The sequence below is a fragment of the Mustela lutreola genome, chromosome 3, assembly GCF_030435805.1.
Source record: "Mustela lutreola isolate mMusLut2 chromosome 3, mMusLut2.pri, whole genome shotgun sequence".
In the NCBI taxonomy this organism is placed as follows: Eukaryota; Metazoa; Chordata; class Mammalia; order Carnivora; family Mustelidae; genus Mustela; species Mustela lutreola.
The window spans coordinates 28,579,253-28,595,652 of record NC_081292.1 but is presented as its reverse complement, the minus strand read 5'-3'; positions in this window follow the sequence as shown (position 1 = coordinate 28,595,652).

The window sequence follows — 16,400 nt, the reverse complement described above, 5'->3', positions numbered from 1 at the left end:
GCTGACTCTGATTAATTTATATGGTGTCCAATTTAAGCACACCCACTCTCGGCTCTCTGAGGGCTTAGTGTCAGGAATAGAGGCTGGCATTAAAGTCAGAGCAGATGTGCATTCACTTCCTCCTCTCTAGCTTGGCTCAAGCTGTTGGTGTAATCGCTAGTCAACTCTAACACTCAATTTTTGGATCACTGCCTTAAAAAATAATAACATTCTGAATGGGACTCTGGTACAGAAATCCTGCCCTAGATAGAATGATCCTTCTTGTATTTGCTTGACTGGAAATTCTGGAAGGAGCAGACAGGTTGAGCAGGCATGTAGTAAATGTAATTCCTCTTCTTTGTGTGGAGTTGAGAGTGTAGGCTCTATAAGGAAGTCTCGCTACTGGTGCCAAACACCTTGCCCATAACATTTGTTCCATAAGTCCAACCCTGATTTTATTTCCTCTTCTGGGGGTATTAAACCCATTTCTCAACAGGGGTGGCTATTCATTGGGTATGTTTTTTTTTTTTTTTTTCTTTTTTTTTCTGAGTCTCCCAGGCTGGTTTAAAAGCAAGCAGCAAATGCTAAAATAGGTTTTCCCGAAGTTTAAACATGTTAATGGTTCACAGCATCTTTACTTGGTGGAGCAATGTTTTCATTCTAGCTGAACAGATTCTGAAGAGTCTTCTTACAGTTTTTAGTTTGATTTCTCTGTTGTCATTTGGCTTAGCTATTTCTATTTATTATATTTTAAAAGAGGAAGAGATGCAGATTCAACAGCAAAAACTGTGGATGGTACTCTGGTGGAGCCACAGAAAGTCATATAAAAGTCAAAATGCTGAGTTGTAAACCCAAGAGTAAGACTATTTGAAGTAGGGATAGAATAAAGACATGTTTAAGTCATTTTAATTTATGAAGTGAAATCTTGCCACTTTAACGCTGAAAGCTGGTTCAAATAATCTAGAAATTGATGAAAGGATCACTCATTTGGTCTATCTATAAGAATAATGAAAGTCAATTTTTTTGAAAGCTGAACTAGGGATTTTTTTGTTTCCCAATGTTCTATCCTAGTAGGAACTAGTTTCTTTCCATCTTGATGAAGTGCCTCCAACCTTTTACGGGGTTTCTTCTGTAGCAGGAACTCTGGATCTGAAATGAGATCAGATTTTTAAGTTGCCACTAAGTGAATATCATTTAGCATTTTCATTCTTCTAAGAGAGCTCATCAAGTAATTGCCCTCTAATAGCAGGCAAGCAGGGTAAGGCATCATGAAGCTAATGAAAATTTAAAGTAGTCTCTATTTTCCATTGGCTTGGGAAAAGCTTATCAGGGCAATGACACACCCCACAGAAAAATGGCACACTTCTTGCGGAAAGCAAGGTAAGTATTCTGGTTCCCCAAAGCACAGTTGTGGCTTAATGTGACAAATTTAAAGGCAAAAAGTCAAAAACGAAGACTCCTATAATTGAAAAGAACTGAGTTTGTCTATAACTAGGCATCTGCACAAAGATGTCTATGAAACTTTCACTTAAAGCTGTCATCTTTTAGGTACCATATCAAACCTACATATTTCTGAATCTGTCCCACATTATTTTTCTTAACTCTAACTTCTAGTCCTAAAAAATACTTCAGTTGTATTAATGAAAGAAGAACAGTTTTGTTTTTTTGTTTGTTTGTTTTGGTTTGATTTTTCGTCTGGATTTACCCAGAGTCAGACTCTGACACAGGGAAATAACTACATATATTTTATTTGAGAGGTGATCCCAAAAAAGCACAAGAAAGCTCTGGGGAAATTGAGAGAAAAAAATGGGAAAGCCAATGAAGTGAGCATGAGTGAGTGGGTTACCAGTGTGGAGAGTTGGGGTTCTTTTCCTCTGGAGATCTTCTGAGAAACCATGTAGAATGTACTAAAATATTGTATCACCAATCAAAGAGGAAACTGGGTCATTTTTCCATCAATTCTCATTCCCCATTGCTCTAGGGGTACCTGACATCTTAGGCTACCAAATGTAAGTTAAACCAGCTTCTGTGGCTCTAGTAAAAACCCTCAGAAGCAGAATCACACTTGAGAGCGACCCCCCACTCAAGACTTAATCACCTCTAAAGTGTCCTATCTCCAAACACCATCACATCGAGGTTTAGGTTTCAACATAGGAATTTTTTTTTGTTGAGGGAGGGGGCATAAACATTCTAGAGCATTCTGCTCTTGGCCCCCCTAAATTTGGGACCTCACATACAAAATACATTTACTTTACCCCAAACTCCAAAAGTCTTAACATGTTCCAGTATCAAGTCTAAAGTCTGAAGTCTGAAGTCTTACTTAAATATCATCTAAATCAGATATGGGGAAGACTCAGATATGACTTGCCATATGATTTATCTTGAGGAAAAATTCCTCTCCAGCTGTGAGCCTTTGAAACCACACAAATTATATGCTTCCAAAATACATTGGTAGGACAGACATTCCCATTCCAAAAGGGAGAAGTAGGAAAGAAGTGTTAAATTAATTTTAAAAGGAGACTATTCAACTGGGGAGGATTTAATGACTTAGTAGCTTATATAAGCAAACCAAAACCTAAACCTGTAATGCCTCATGGTTAAGAAATCGCAAACTAAAGACAACTAATCACAAGCAGCCCAACTAGGCTTTACTAATAAAAAAGGTGACTGCTTACACTATAGACAATTGAATAATTTTCTTGATTTGCTTGTTTCCAAATCTTCTCTATACAAGGTTTTCTTCTAGCTTCCATGGATAGAGCAATCCTCACCACTTCCAGTTTAGTGCTGCTGGATTCAAACTGGTTTTCGTTCAAAGAAACTCTTTATATTTTAATATGTATCAGTTTATCTTTCTTTTTTTGAAGGGGGGTAAGATTATTTATTTATTTATTTATTTGACACAGAGAGAGAGATCACAAGTGGACAGAGAGACAGGCAGAAAGAGAGGGGGAAGCAGACTCCCCGCTGAGCAGAGAGCCCGATGTGGGCCTTGGTCCCAAGACCCTGAGACCATGACCCAAGCTGAAGGCAGAGGCTTAACCCACTGAGCCACCCAGGCACCCCTCAGTTTCTATTTCAACAGTAGAAAGGAATGACAGGTCTCAAGGAGGTCCAAAACTTAATGGGACAAATTTCATTTGACCATAAAACTCAAGCAGATTTCTCTTTGACTCAATATTCCCTGTTTTTCAGACCCGCAGCGGGTGGCATTGTCACTCCCACATTTTGGTGGGTCCCACTCATGCCAAGGATCTCTGATGGGATCTGGTGGCTCTGCCCGGGGGCACTGACCTTTGAAAACTAGGTGAAGACATCATTTGAGTTTTCTCAAAACTATCATCCCAAGATGAGTTAATTATCTTTAGTCTCAAACATGCCTTCTTTTGTGTTTCTTATCTGAAGGAGTAACACCATCCAGTTGTCAAAGATGGAATCATAATGAATTCTTCCCTTTTATCATTTTCCACATTCCGTGTCACATATTCTATAAATTTCATCTCACTGGAGTTTGTATTCCCTCACTAGGACATTCCTTATTTCTTTAGTGATGGGAATGACATTCAGCGAACATAGCTGGTGGCCTTCTGATTTCATTCTGACTTGCTCACCACTCTGTTCCTTCTGATCTTTTCATCATACTTTGCAAAGGCAGTTCTGCATCTCACTCTTGATGACATCAGGCCTAATGACCCATTATGATGACCCAAGCTTTAGGGTCATCATAATGTCAAGAAAGAGTACTCCTATACTAATAAACTCTCACCTTTCCAGTCCAACACCCTGACTATTCAAACCCATGTCCCCATTTCTTGCTAGTGTGTATTTGCCAGATGCTGTGGGGTTTTTTGTGGATAAGCTATTTCTTCACATAAGACTATACTTGTCTGCTCGGGATATGCAACTTATTGGTCTACATCATGTACTCTACACCAGAGTAAAATGGATTTGGAGAGCATGAAAAAATATCCTACATATTACACAAATGTGGTCCTCTAATGGACTACAAAACATAAACAGATATATGGTAAATCTGTGGTACTAAAAATTCAATGGGGGAATGTTAGTACGTGTAAAATGTTTAAGAAGGTCCTTAGGGTAGGTGATAATGAAAAAAAGATTGAGAAACACTGGTCTTGATGTTACAGTTATGTTTCTCAACCTTGGGAATATTGACATTTTGGACTAGATCATCTTTATTTTGGGGCTTTCCTATGCATTATAGGATTTTAGCAGCCTCCCTCGTCTCTATTCATTAGATGCTAGTAACATTTTTCTCCTCCTTCCAAGTTGTAACAACCAACAATGTCTCCAGACATTGCAGTGGTCCTCAAATGTTAGCACACATGAGAATCTCCTGTAGGTCTTGTTAAAACACAGATTTCTGGTTCCTGTACCCTGAGTGGTATACCCTGAGAATTTGCTTTTCTGAATAATTTAAAAGGAGCATGGGTAATTTTAATACTTACCTCCTAGAATGATTTTGAGGATTAAATGAAATAAGGCTGAGAACAGCCAGAACAAAAACCCTGCAGTTGGGAGTATGCACAGTTTGATCAGGGAGATTAGTGGCTGAGGCAGAGTGAAAAGGGAGAAACATAAAGTCGGTGAATTAACCGCAGTAGCAAGGTGCCATATCATACGGAGCATGTTGACCAGAGGAAGGCTTTAAATTTAACTCAGAGTGATCAAGACCCACTGCCGTATTTTGAACAGATAAGTGGTGTGATCTGACGTAAATGAGACGACTGACTCTGTTTGCTGTATGGGGTATAGACTGAATGGAAGCCATAGGAGAAGCAAGAATACTAGTTAAGAGGTTATTGCAACTCAGGAAGAAATGTTGGGGTTTGGATTTAGTATGGAATTGGGGGAAAGTATCAGGTGATGGAAAATTTCCAAGTAAGAGTTGGCAAAATATGGTGATGGATTGCAAATGGCATGATAGAGCAAGACAGGAGTCAAGGGTCAAGAATGTCCCCAAGGATTTTGGCCTGCACTGGAATATGTAGTTACCATTTACTGAATTTGAGGATAATGAGGAAAGGGGAGGTTTTGGGGGGAGAAGATCAGGTGTTTAGTTTTGGACCTACTAAGTTTGAGGTATCTCAGATGGTGATATTGAATAAATGATTAGGTATATGAATTTGGAGTTCAGGAACAGGTCTGAACTAGAAATGCAAATGCCCAGTTATATTTCCACAGATGAAATTTAAAGCTTTGACATTGTAAGAGATTATGTAAGAATGAGTGCAGATAGAAAAGAGATAAGATCTTGGGGCTGAACCCTATTGAGCTAAAAAAAAATTGGGGTAATTGGAAACTAAAGCTATTATTAATAAAATGGGTTATGAAAAATTATTTTGCAAAATGTTAGAAGTAAGGTGATTGAAAAACACCCCAGTCATATGTCCTCTAGTAAGATAATTGGGGCAAAAGCCAAAGAAAGTTATTATCCTTGGTCTTTGGAGCTCAGGGTAAGGTAGGTTTATTGAAAAATTGAATTTACATGTATATCAATGGGTTATAATAATTACCTCTGGAAACCAATTATAGGAATTAAGAATAGTCTAACACAGTTATTATTTTACTTGAAAAGGAGTACTAAAATTTGTTTTATGCTGCATAAAGAACTCGTTTGATATATATTTCATGAGCCCTGGTTGAGAGAGAATATTTCATATTGGAATATATGAAAGCTTCTAATCAAACATTTATGTCAGCAAGAGTTTTCTTTTGTGGAAGAAAGTTAATGTGATAAAAAAGTAAAAAGGGCATAATAATGCCCTGAAGATGATAATCCATTTTAGGCAAGAGAGAGGGCAGGGGGAAGGCTTGCTAATGGACAGATCTTCACAACTGGGCTGAAGTCAGGAGCCGGGGCCATAGATATGGCTTTTGACCTCTGTTTCTGCAAGATGCCTCTTAACCTGTTCTCTTAGCTTACTCTGAGCCATTCTGTTACACCTGCTTAATAACACAGCAGTTGTGAGTGGTGGCCTTTAACTCTCTTCAGACTTTTACATTTGAATGGGAGGAAACAATGAAGTTTAGTTTAAATGAATCTAGGATCTAATGTGAGCAATTTGGGAAGGGGGGATAAGCTGCTTTAAAATGTGTTTACTTAGGGGCTCCTGGATGGCTCAGTGGGTTAAAATGTGTTTATTTTATTTGGTAGAATATATTTCTTGTCAACTTCTGGGTTTTTTTTTTTTTTTTCCCCCAGCTATTCCAAGCTGAGACCCCTGACAGCGTTTGGCTATAAACTCATACTCTCCCCATAATGTGGATGAATTTTCATAGGCCTTTGCATGACTTACACATCATCACTGAGTCTCCCCTTTCTCTGTCCTCCCTTACCTTCTACTTGACCAATTGGAGATTGGAATAAATCTGATATTCTAGTAATGACCATTGGGCTCTTGATTTCAAATTCTTTATCCCTGGACCATGTTCCCTCCTCTATCTTAGTAAGTTTTTTCCTACCCGTAGACTTGGGATCTGGTATACAAGGGAAGAACTCTGAGGAGCTCAGAAGACTAAACACCTCACCTGACTTCCTTTCTTTGCATTTTTGTTGCAGCCCCAGGTCTGGGTATTGACCCAAGTTCCCATCTCATTCATTCTAAATAGGGTCCATGTATGGGGTCCCCTCCTCTCTAGAACTGGTCCCCTCCTCTCTAGAACTGGAATCCTGACCTTAGCTATGTATTATTTGACTAGCTGGACCAGTTCCCCTGAGATTGGACCATCTTTCTGCTTGGAGTTAGCTTATTTTTTACAGATACCTTGTAAATCAACTATTTCTTGTTTGATTGTCAAGTATAGAACTATCTTCTGGTTGCTCTATTCTACTTTCTTGATTGTAGATCACAGTGCTAAATAATTTCAGAACCTCTGTTGTGAGAGTTGGGTCCTAAAACATTGTGTCTTGACATGCGGGCTTCTTCTCTGGAATGATCTGGGAGTCTGTTCCCCATACTTCCTCCTTATTGTTTGGATCTCAGTCTTGTCCTTACTCCATCCCCTTTCCTCTCTCTCTCTACCTCCCTTCTAGCATGCTGTAGGTTTTCAGTCATTTATGCAGTGAATAGATAACTTGAGTTAATAAAGTATTAACACAGTAACGTTCCTATATTACATAAATTTGGTTTTATCTAACATCAAATTTTAACTTCCAGACTTAAGTGAAACACAATTTCAAATCGCTGTGTGAGACTCAGATTTACTTTCACTGAAGTTCTGTTAATTTCATGAGACTTTCTGAAGTTAGAAGCATCTTTTTCAGATTGAAGCGAGAACAATGATAGATCTTCTGTGTATTCCCCATGATGATCAATGCTCATTTCCATGTACTTTCTCCCAATCACAAGCGAGCAATTTTTCTAATTTTTTTTCCTTTAGCTTAGGTCAAAAACTGATTTTTACTGGTAAACTTGATTTTACATAACCTTGATTCTATTACTGTCTCTAATCTGATCACTTTCAAGAGAGAATTGAAACTACTCTAATGACAGCCTATTCGAATGCCTGACATCTGACCATTACATGATGATATTTTAAGACAGAATAATAATTCCTTTATATCCTACTCCCAAAGTTATGTGCTTCAAAAGCACAGGTACATTTGCTGTTCCTGGAAGTGAGAAAAACTCTGAGAATATTGTGGCTCTGTTCTCTGATCCCCAGGGCCTTTAACATAATAATGATGCTTGTTGCATTTATGTATCATTTTATGCATTAAAAAATGCTCCTACATATGCTTCTTGTAGCAGTCTAGCAAAATAAAAGAGCATGAATTTTGGAGGTAGGCAACCTTAGACTTAAATTCCAGCTAGCATCCCACCATCTGTGGTCTTGGTCAAGTTCCTTAATCTGTCTGCACTCATTTTTTTCAATTCAAAAAATGGGGGCGATGCTACTTATTTAGGGAAGTTGGGAGAATTGAATCATATAATGTATGGGCTGCTACTGGCACATGTAGGCTTTCGGTACATCCTGATTTGATAGCAACCTTGGGAGATTGAGAGGAATTGAAATGGGAACCGACATAAATAACTTGCAAGGACATTTTATGTGGGTAATAGGTCAGTATTTCCTCCTCACACCTCAGTATAAGAAATGTTATTTTGGTTTAATTTTCTAAGTCAAATAAAATCTATGTGCCCCTACTCTCTATGGAGGTGAGAAATTAAATCTCAGTCATGTGTTTTAGTGTCTTCTCACTCCTTGGATTCCAAATTTGGAGGGAGGAAAGAAGGATGCTTGCGTGCATATAGAAAGATGTAGGAGGTGGAATGGCTCTCCAAGTTCTTACAGCTCCTCTTTCTGCAAAAACTACTTTCCATGTTGCCCTCCAGAGAGCAATGATGCTCTCTGGAAAGCTCAGAAGTACATGCCTTAGAAATCGTTCCCATGGACCATAGGCTTGGTAACTGAAGATCTCTACTGATCAGTGTGTGGCCTCCATCAGTGTTCCACAAAGAACGACCATCAGAAATATTACCTGCTCTCCAGAGTCTCCCCTGTCTGGGAAAATGTCTCTTTCCCTGGTCTCTGTTCCCAGCACCAGCCTTTATCCCTGTTCACTCTATGGGTCTTCACCTCACATTAAACCTATGACAGAGTTATCCATTATGCATAGCAGATTTTACTCTCAGATCTCAGATTCTCTGAGGCGATGGAGTCTAGGAGCAGAGTACCAACTTTTGGTTAATTTTGAGAGAAAGGGAAGGAAATAGTAACACTCATTCTTTTGAGCATCCTTCCTGTATTAGTGGAAATAATATATACGTTAATATAGCAGATCATTCTGCAATAATTGAGGTCTTCCATCACTTCCAAAATGGAAGTATTTTAGCCACCACACCATGCCCGATGAGGAAAGAGGTAAATCCTGTCTTCCTACCCCATGAGGATTTGCCCCTTCTTCAACTGCGATATTGCTTCGCTGTTAAGAGGGAAGAGGTCTTTCAGTGACTGGTAGTTCTGATCAAAGTCCTCTGAGAGGGTGTTCACTCATCCCTTGGCCTCAAGATGTCCAACATGAACATGCCTGATGTCTCCCCAGACCTTCTCAGGACTGATCCCATCATGACTCACATGCCTTTTCTGATTGGTCACCACTAGAAACTCAGCTGCCCTGCTGTTGATCACCAGGACTCTTAACCACTATACTGTTCCAGTGCTCATACCCATCTGCCTCCATTTCTGACCCAATCTGCCTCTCCTCACAGGCTTCCCAAACCCTTCCACTGTGCCTTCTGCCATTGGAAAAATACCCTTTATCCTTATCCTATTTTTGTGTATTTTCATCCCCTTCATCTTCTTTTTCTAATAGAAACGAACTGTTCCTTGATGTCACTTACCTCCTTCCAGCCTTTTAAATGGAGGATGTACTTTCCCCTAACTTTCTTACCTCAGAACCTAGAAGTGGTATATATGTTCCCCTTCACCTCCATTTTTTTCCTTGTCAGCTCCAGTGAAATAAAGTCTGGAAAATGTCATCCCATTTTTAGTTATCACTTGCACTTCACCACTCCAGTCCACAGGCTGGGGAGAACAAAGATACCCCCATACGAGGACAACCTAGCGTCTGTTTCAGCGGCAGGAGAAGGAAGGGCATTGTGCTTAGCTTGTCAGTCGGGAAGAGCTTCTTCAGGAAAAGAAGTGGTATCATATGTCAAGAAACTATTTGGCAACCAAAATGACTTTTGAGTAGAGTGAAAACTCAAATGTGTGTCAATGAGCTTTTCTATCACCTCTAGAACCAGCTTTTGAGATTAAAAAGTATTAAATTTTCTATAAATTTACTTCTTATTAATTACATACGTTTGTTTATAGATAAACACAGGGCGAAAAAAGGAACAAAGAAACAAAACAGGAGAAGATAAAAAAGGAAACAAATGATGTTCCCATATACCCCATATTAAATATAGGACTGAGGTCTGGTACTGAAGGGCATATTATCAGGAGTAATTGCTATATGTGGAGTACATATTTTGCTAAATGTCGTCTGAGTAGAAACTCAACATGGCTTTTAAAAATTGAGCTTACAGGCTTCTGGATGGCTCAGTCAGTGAAACATCTCACTTCAGCCCAGGTCATGATCCCAGGAGTTCTGGGATCGAGCCCCGTATCGGGCTCCTTGCTTGGTGGGGGGGTCTTCTCTCCCTTCGCCCCTCCCCATGCTCTTGCTCTCTCTCCTTAAATAAATAAATAAAATCTTTAAAAATAAAATAAAATAAATTGAACTTACACCCGGAATAGCAGAAGAATGATTTCCAAATGCAATTTTAGTGGCAGTTCTGTTTTCTTGCTTGATAACTTAAAATTTAAAAAAAAAAAAAAATTGGTCATTTCTTGTTGTTTTGATTGACTACACAGAAAAATTTTTTTTAACCTCATCTTGTTCTGAGAGACCATGGTTTTGGTGGGCTGATTGTTTTCAAGACAGTTTCCCACCAGACCCTGGCTCAAGATTTCAGCCGAAGCAAAGTGAACAAGGAGCACGTTTTGCCACCAGATGGAAACCTGGGGTAATCAAACAAGTCAGGTTTATGTCACCAGGCACACATCACCCAGATGATGAAAGCCTCTTTTGTATACCATGCACCATTTCCAGAAAACATTAGTTAAAATTGGCTAATCTTTGCTCTGCATATAGTCTCTCAACCTGATTATGTTATTTTCGTGGAAAAGAGGTGCCAGGATCAAAATGTTAGACTCAAAATGAGATGTTTTCCATATCATAATCCTTAGGTCATTGCCATATTCAGAACCATATTAGATAGTAAAATTTAAAAGCCCATTTTCATTCTGAGCTGCTTGATTTTAGTAACTGTTGAATTTCACACCACCTCTTATCCCTGCACCAACTGCCTATAGGAAACACGGAAACCTAATTATTGACAGGCCAACTATTTGCATCCTATGGAAACAAGAGTATTCCATAATTTAAGAAAGTAGCAAATATTTTTCCTAAAGCCAGATTTTGCACTTAGCTGTGGGTTACATTTAAAACTAGCAGTAAAACTTCTCGAACAGCAATTGGGATCTTTTATTTCATTTGAGGTCTGAACATAGGTTATTAGTTTTTCTTCCTTTTTAAAATTTTATTCTGCCTGCTTCTGCCATTTCTTCATTCATGAGCTATAAAAATAGCAGCTTACAGGTTGGTAAGGCTCTATCTACTATTTTCTTTCAACATATGAGTAATTTCTGTGCCATCTATCCACCAATTAAGGTTTTTCTGTGCAAGAGGATTTCATTTCAGAATATCCATGATCAGATGTTATTTTCTCTGGCTTAACCTGCAGTTTTCTGCAAAAGGTGTACTTGATGAGCGTCTCACTTGGTGTAAACAAGTTGGTTTACTTTACAGAGCCAGTTCTCAGGAAGTACAAACCTCCCTCTGCAAGTGCTTGAGAAATGTAAAGTGCTATGAAAATAAAAAACATTATTGTTATTGTTTTCTTAGAGCTTATAAATGACTTGCATTTTAAGAATGACCTTTGGCAAATCCTCCAAGTTATTAGTATCACAGAAACAGCTATGCTTCTTGGAGACCTTCCAATCTGGTTTTTGTATGTCAAAACACAACTGTTGAAGATGGTCGCTATCCCCAAGAGAGGCAGAGGCTGGAGTCCTTCCTGTGCTTTCCCAATGGTTAGTCCATTCCCTAGCAGTGCGGTGAATAGGAAACAGAATTAAAGAAAGGGACATGAGGGGCGCCTGGGTAGCTCAGTGGGTTAAAGCCTCTGCCTTCAGCTCAGGTCATGATCCCAGGGTCCTGAGATTGAGCCCCACATCGGGTTCTCTGCTCAGGGGGGAGCCTGCTTCCTCCTCTCTCTTTCTCTGCCTGCCTCTTCGCCTACTTGTCTGTCAAATAAATAAATTAAAAAAACAATCTTTTTTTTAAAAAAAGGAACATTAGATTAGAAACAGATTCCACTCTGTTACTTTTCTCCTACATAACTTTGGGCAAGTCACGGAGCCTGTTTGAGACTCCGTTTCTGTATCTGTAAAATAAGGATGACTCTATTTGCTATACCTACCTTTTGGAATTAAAAATAATCATGAATTTCAAAGTGCTACACACAGTTGGTTATTTCTAAGATTAATTATTGGTGTACTGTTTCTCGTCAGAGAGCCATGAACCCAAGCTGCACTGTTTTCAAATTGCTTTCACTAAACTCCATTTTAGTGTTATTCTGTTAGCCAAATTTGAGGTTTAATATAAGAGAACCAACACTTTTTTATTTGCTTTGATATGAAAATGTAATTGAGGAAATTTTTGTACCTCACATAGTGTCTTTTTTATGAGGTTCTAGAGAGGTGACACGCTTTTTTCTCAGCATATTTAGATTTCTTTTAAACACGGGTATTTTTATTTTTTAAGTCACGTGTCTGATTGTTGTTCCTTTTCACACTAGCTTCTAGGCAGCTCTGAGTTAGGTCCATGACTCATATCTAGAAATGTACAACCTCATGGTATCTCACAACCATCTTTATTATTTCTAGCTGTATTTTCCTTTTCTTCACGACTTCCTCACTTTTACCCTCCTCATATGCTACATGTATTTTGAAAATGACATGATTTTTGGAATAAGGTAGTATCTAAATATGAGACTGACGCGCTACCTACTGCGCTAATAAGAAACCTATGTGGTATCTAAATATGAGAAGTAATTTCTTCTATGAGATAGAAAATAATTGTTAGCATGTGTTGAACACCTACTGTGCGTTTGGTCCTATGAAAAACACTACATAAATAGGATGTCCTTTATTCTTCACCATGAAAATGTGTTATTATTTCCCATATTTTACCAATGAAGAAACAGGCTTCTGAGTTTAATGGACTCATCCAGTGGCTCTCCACTGATGAATGGAGGGTGCTAAATTCCACATAGGTTTATCTGGCTCCAATACTCATGCTGATTAGTCATTACACTATTATTGTCTTTTCATGCAAATTATAATAATGTGACAAATGACTAATATTAGTGTAGAGTTATCAAAGGTTTTTGATGTAATAAAATGCTTAATCTTTTTCAAAAGCATCCAAATTTTTAAAAATTAGGTGTTTTAAGACTCTCTTGTTCAAGGGTACTTGGGTGGCTCAGTTGGTTAAGCGACTGCCTTCAGCTCAGGTTGTGATCCTGGAGTCCCAGGATCAAGTCCCAGATCGGGCTCCCAGCTCCATGAGGAGTCTGCTTCTCCCTCTGATAGTCTCCCCTCTCAAGCTCTCTCTCTCTCTCTCAAATAAATAAATAAAATCTTAAAAAAAAAAAAAAAGACTCTCTTGTTCATATCTTTGGTTGAAAATTTGATAGAGCAGATATTTTGCCAACCCTTCCCTTTACTGCCAAAAATGATATCGATGTCTGTCTTCCTTTGTTAGTTGGTATGATACCCAAGAGAAATGCATGCCTCATAATGACATATGGAGAAACATATCCAACAATCCTTTTTTAGAATGTAACAAATACCTTCTGGCACTTTCTAGCAATCTTCTGCCACAGTTTGTTTCTTCAAGGTATACTTCAAATACCTTTGCTACTCTCTTTCTTTTCATGACCTTCAAATGTTGTTATTCATTGAATTATCTTCCTGTTCGCATTTGTTTAAGCAGAAAGGTTCTGTTTAGTTCCCTTGCTTTTTGCTGTATGGTAAATGTGCTTGTGGAATCTGTGGTTGAGGAAATGTAGGCCACACAGTTAATAAAAAATGGTTAACAGCAAGATCCTGGCTGGGTTAGTGGGAAGGTGACATTTGATATCACAGCAAGGAAAGCATTATGAAGTGAATGACTTCTGAACTTGCTTCGTATCGAGGGGAATGGGCATCTTGAAGCTGGAGTGCTTAGGACTCATAGGCTTGTTCCTCCTCAGCAAAGCCGTATACAAATCCTCCTCCTGCCGTAGAACAGACTCTTCTCAGGAGAGAGAAGAGCATTGTTCAGAAAGCCTGGAAGACGCAGTGCAGTTAGAAAAGTTGTTTCCAGAAAAGTGGGTGACTGAGGCAGTCATTTTTAAGAGAATCAAAGGAGACAAGCTATCTATAGCTTTAACTTTTGCACAGGTCTGTGTATTAACTAATAGGACTGAGAACAGCTGGAACTATAAGAATATAGTTCATTAAAACCCTTAGGGAGAAGATTTCTGAGCATCATATTCGGAAAGAATGAAATGCCTTTATAACTGTGCCATCATTCTAGGACAAACCTGTGTGGGACAAAGATCAAGTGGGAACACAAGAGATCTGCCAAGGACACGAAATCAGACCATGAAAATAAGAGGATAAGAACAGAATCAGCAGGGAAATTTTTTGTTCAGCATTTGCTAGAAGTTTCATTCAGTGCTTACTGAAGTATAATTAGAATTGAATTTCTCAAATTTGTCTTTTTTTTTTTTTTTTGTAATTTGTTTTTGTGCAGGGACACTTTATCTATTATGTAACATAGGCACAATTCCAAGAGCTATAAACTTTCAGAAGATCTACAACTAAATGTCCCACCTAAAAAATGCCCTATTAGCTTTAGAATATGAAAGAAACCTCTGCAAGTCAAAAGGAATTAATACTTAATGAAATATCCACAAAACATTATATTATTTTACTTGTTTGACTGCAACTTCAGTCAAGGGTTTTATCTTAGGATAGAAGTTAAATAATAAGAAAAAAATGAAGTATTTGTCCCCAAATAAATAAAATTATGAAAATATTTTCTATAATTTTCACAGCAAAAATATTCTTGATGTATGATATGGGTGTTTTAAATACATGTTCTTGATATCATATGAAGGGAGATCTCTAAGAAGATTAAAATTAAGAAGGTTTTCATAAAATAATTCAAGATGAGTTTATGTACATATATATTTGTTTCATTTTCTATTGTTATGTAACAAATTACCACAGATTTCGTGCATAAAAAGAACACACATTTAACATTTCACAATTTTCTTGTGTAGGACTCACACATGTGTTATCTGGGTCCTTTGTTGAGGGTTTAATCAGATTGAAATCACTTTGATTTCAGGTTGGTTGGACCTGTGATCTTATTTGGAGACTTAAGTGATTCAGTTGGATGAGTCATTATGGGAGTGACATCCATCAACTCGGTCACATTATGTAATGTAGTTACAAGAATGACAGCCATTACCTTTGCTGTATTGTAATGGTAAGAAGCAAGTCAAAGGTCCCACCCACACACAAGGGAAAGGAGTTATGTAAGTGGGGAGTGGACCATGCATCCCAAAATGATTTACTGGGGGTTACTTTTGGTTGCATCTGACACAGTGTTTACAGTTAGCTTTTTTCTTTTTTAAAACAGATTTTGAAATAATTGACAATAACTGAACCCATACTGAGGTGTGCGTGTGTGTGTGCGTGCGCACGCGTGTGTGTATAAATGCATGATTATGTGTCTGTATATAAACTTGGTGTATTACAATAGCTTATATTGGTAGCAATTACAATTAGTGAGTACATTTTTGGGTTTGAGTGTATGTGTTCTTCACTCCAAGATGGAGGAGTCAGGATTACCTGACTCACAGTCGGAGTAAGTGATTCTAGGACCTACTTATTTTTGGAAGGAGCTTGGTAACTGGAGCAGGAGCTTTGTTGGAGAGACCTTGCTTGTAGTTAAGAGTTCACAGATGGATCAGGATTTCTGAAGATAAACTGCAACTTGGTAAGTCTCAGAAACAATAGACATATATTTTCTTGGATTCGATTCTTGGAGTTTTGGAAGGCACACAGTTTGAGGGGCAGAAATCTACATCTAACAGCAGTAGCAAAATTTTTAAGATGAAGTGGAGGACTGCTAGAAGGGAAGGACTCTGGGTGATATTTTTAGTTTTAACTTATCACATCTGAGATCAAGCTATGAAGGAACCCTAGAAGATACGTAGTTTCATTTGCCAGCACCATAAACCATTAAGATGTCTGTATACATTCATAGCTCCCAGTTAAAATTCCTACTCTGAAGAAATAAGCAATACGTATTTGGAAAATCGTTGCTTCTCTGTAGGACTTCTTTAAACCCCAACCATTTGAAGAACTTTCAAATTCAGTACGTTTTATGTCAGAGTGAATAAAACCACACTGAATGAGTGAAAATGTCTGGTCTTCTCCATTTTTATTTTCTCTTCTACCAATTATTGCAGATGCTCGAACTAGCCTCCTCAGCTGCAAATTGATGGATACAGAGAACCAGCCACATGGAGTGTTCATATGATTGTTGCCATCTGTCTTTAAATATAACATTCTAGTGTGCATCTCTAAGTAACAACAAGAAAATCTCCACCTGGAACCACAATTCAAGTTTAAGTTTACATTTTCTAAACATATAGATTATGGAAAGATCAAGAACTAAAGAGAGAACAAGATAACTTATATAAATAAAAAAATATGACTATTAT